This window comes from Sinocyclocheilus anshuiensis, unplaced genomic scaffold (genome assembly GCF_001515605.1).
Source record: "Sinocyclocheilus anshuiensis isolate Anshui unplaced genomic scaffold, SAMN03320099.WGS_v1.1 scaffold669, whole genome shotgun sequence".
NCBI classification, from domain to species: domain Eukaryota; kingdom Metazoa; phylum Chordata; class Actinopteri; order Cypriniformes; family Cyprinidae; genus Sinocyclocheilus; species Sinocyclocheilus anshuiensis.
This window is the reverse complement of record NW_015536499.1, coordinates 311,437-315,284: the sequence shown is the minus strand read 5'-3', so window position 1 is coordinate 315,284 and position 3,848 is coordinate 311,437. Positions and strand designations below refer to the sequence as shown.

Here is a 3,848-nt window from a genome sequence, read left to right as displayed (position 1 = left end):
AGGGGTGCCCAAACTCGGTCCTGGAGGGCCGGTGTCCTGCAGAGTTTAGCTCCAGCTTGCCTCAACACACCTGCCTAGAAGTTTCTAGTATGCCTAATAAGAGCTTGATTAGCTGCTTCAGGTCTTTGATTAGGGTTGGAGCTAAACTCTGCAGGACACTGACCCTCCAGGACCGAGTTTGGGCACCCCTGATCTAAACAATCAGTTTGCATCATTAAACAAAATTATTATTCAGTTAGCTAAAAATATGCTGGGATTTTAACTAACAAAACTATGACTAAAACAAGAAAAGTAAAAATGTAACACTGCACTCTACTGAAACTACACATAAAATAATTTAATCAAATTAAAATGTACTATTTTACTTAAAGGGGTCATATGATGCGATTTCAAGTTTTCCTTTCTCTTTGGAGTGTTACAAGCTGATTGTGCATAGATAAGATCCCTGAAGTTGCAAAGACTAAAGTCTCAAAACCAAAGAGATATTCTTTATCAAAGTTAAGACTCTGCCACACCCCCCTAAAACGGCTCGTTCTAACACGCCCCCACATATCTATGTCACTATGTGGAAATATTTGCATAATGTGGCCCAACTGTTCACGCAAAGAAAGAAGGCGTGGTTTCAGTAACCGCAGTTAGTGTTGAAGCAGCCACCAAATACACAAAATAATGATCTTTAAAAAAGCATCATATGACCCCTTTAATGTTTGCAGTATCACAGCGTTAAAGTAGCAACATCAGGATTTTTAAGCTCAAATTTAAGACTTTAAGACCTTCACTTACAGCCCAAAGAGGGAACACCTACTCGTGGAAGTTGTAAATAAGGATGCACACTCTACTGGACAGAGGAAACCCCTGATTGATATGTCACACAAGATGGGCAGAAAGACATGACGAGTTTTTATTAGTTTCATTCATATTTTTGTTAGTTTTAGTTTAGTTTTTATTTTGTGAACACATTTTTATTTAGTTTTTATATAGTTTAGTTTCAGTTTCAGTTTTAATAAAAGTTTAGCAGCATTAACAGATCACTTCCAGAGCGCAGGCCAAAGAAAGATTTAACCTTTGTGAGGCAAACATATAGCGACACAAAATTAACGCATGCTGAGATTGATTAGATAGTATAAGTATACAAATATACGCCAAAGAAAGCAGTCAAGCCTGTTTTACTAAATTAATCTACACCAGTTGCGCTTAATGTCATATCCAATTATGTGTTGAGATATTTAGTATGAATGTAGCCTGATTTGGTTGTCTTTTCTTATTTAACCATAATCATGATATTAGGCTATAACTGTGGTGTCTTGCTCACTTTTCCGTGAACAGCCGTGCATAAATCAAAACTGGGACTAATGAAATTCAATAATAATGGCAATCACATTTAACAGTAAAGGCTTATATTTGAATGTTCTTTTCATTTATGAAGAATTATAAGCGTGTGTATGTTGTGATTTAGCCAATGCACATTTGTTCAAAAGCCTGGCAGAGTGATCAAAAGATGCTAGGCAAAAGTTTTGTGTTGTTTACAGAAAGGATGCGCGTTCTCATCCTTTTTTCTGGTAATTATCATGTTGTGTTGCGTGTCCGTTTTTCTTCAAAGCACCAATTTAAAATGCCTAATGTTGGTTTGATTGCTTGCGTTACATGAAAAAAATAAATAATTTTGCCTACCTGATGTAGTAGATTTAATGCGGGTGCGGTTCGGGTCACAAGTCGCAGTCTTTGTCAAACGGGTCTAGTCAACATAGAATTAAATTAGTGCTGCTGTCGGATAACGGGTCGGGTGTTCTGTTAAGTACTGTGTCTGTGGGTTTACCAAACAGGACCTGTGCAGGACTCTGCTTTAAACTGCTTTGCGTCTCTCTGTCAGATAACCCCATGTGCGTGATGCGCCATTACAGGTAGGCTATTTCCCTAAACCTCCACACAGCTGTATATTTTTCCGCCAAGGGGTGAGAACAATGATTACGAAAACGATTATTTATTTTTGATAAATATTATTTTTTTTCAGTTAGTTTTTCAATAACTGTTGTTAGTTTAGTTTCGTTTTAGTTTTTCAATTATTTTGGTGTTTTTATTTTATTTCAGTTTACAAAATTGTTTTTTCCTCAATCGTTTTAGTCTTAGTTTTAGTTTTCGTTTACGAAAATAACCTTGGTGATCAGTTCACAGCAGTGATAGAAATTAATCCATTTCCAACTAGTTTTATGGCCATTTTTACCTTTAAGCCATTTTTTCTAAAAGTGTGCACCATCTTTTGAGTCAAATTCTTGCATTAGGGTTGTTACCATGCAAATTAAATCAGTATCAACAAAATTAATCTTTGCAATGCAGAGGAAACACAGAAGCTGCATTAGAAGTGTCATCTAGATGCATTTACACACTTTTTAATGCAGCTCTGAGGGACATTAAATACTTAACCTGCAGTTACAAATGCATAAATAATGTTTTGATATTTTAAACATAAAACATTGAAAACTGATGTTTAAAATTATTTAAAAAATTAAAAGGTATCTTAAATGTGAAATTAGAACCACCAGTAGGTGGCAGCAAGTCACTGTTAATAAGTGAGTCATTGCGTTTGAACCGAATCATTTAAATGGGTGATTCATTCAGGAACAAAACAGCGTCCTGTTGCTCAGAGACGCAAAACAGCGCTGTGGCTGTTTGAAATGATTTTTGTTGGAGAAATAACGTAAGTCTCTTAATATTAACTACTTGTTTACTGTTACTTGTTAACTGTAGTATAAAATCAATATCACATTTGTAATCATGCTTACTTTTGGAGAAAAAAATATTAGTGTGATAGTGTGATATTAATTATATCAATTGATTTAAATATATTAATTTTCTGCCCCATATCTTAAATTATGTGATAATTCTAAATGAATTTTAATAGACTGATTCATGCAGTGAAAGAACACACTCTAAATGCGTACGAGCACTAGTCTAACCAACTAGACTTCATCACCTAACGTATGCGTGCACTCTGTAGGTGTGTTTTGTGTTTGCTTTTCACGATATACTCATAATATCAAATCGCATATCGTTAAAACAACAATTACGATATTATCGCAGACCATACATATAGCACACCCCTATGTTTTTATAATGTCTTCTTATCGATCCACCAGTTCACATTTAAAGCTCTGTGTGTTTGCAGGGTAAAAACATGGGTCGATTTTCGCATTGGTCTGAACTCTGAAAAAAAACAACAGTTTTATTGAAAATGCTCATTCATTCTCTGCCAGCAGGTGGAGCGTTTTGTAGAAATATAAATGTTTCCCCGGTAACGGCAGAACACAAAGCAGCGCAGCACCGGACTCTGAACCTGCAGCGCTTGTGTTTATTCAATGAAATCATAGCCTTTTGAAGTTTAATCGTCACATTCAGCCATATCGCAATTCTGGTCTTTCCATCCCCAAATTTAAGACTTTCTTGTACAATTTAAGACTTTTTAAGGCCTTAAATTTGATACAACTAAATTTAAGTCTTTTTAAGACCCTGCGGAAACCCTGAACATGCTAATATCAGAATCTATTGTTAGTCAAGTCTTAAGTGTGCAATTTGTTAGCAGTGCTTTTCGTGTGGAATGCAAACAGTTGCTACCTATGAATAACATTTCAGATCAGATCATATGAGGTTACATTCAGTTAGGATACTGCCTTAGAAGGCAGCTGACTTTGTGAGATGCAGACAGTGAGGCAGCTCACTAGGTTTTGGAAGAGTGCTAATGACTTAAAGCTGTACCTAATTGTGTGACTCATGAGAAGGCAGAGATGCCAGCTACACAAAACATGACTTATGAAACGTAAAGGTCACATGGGATGACGTCCCACTGCAGAAGG

The 3,848-nt window shown here is 36.0% G+C and overlaps 1 protein-coding gene across 4 annotated transcripts in view; it reads right to left on the bottom strand.

Annotated features, from left to right (window-relative positions):
• Positions 1–3,848, bottom strand: part of wwox (WW domain containing oxidoreductase) — a 278,900-nt gene that overhangs the window by 255,392 nt on the left and 19,660 nt on the right. The gene's annotated exons all lie outside the window — the stretch shown is intronic.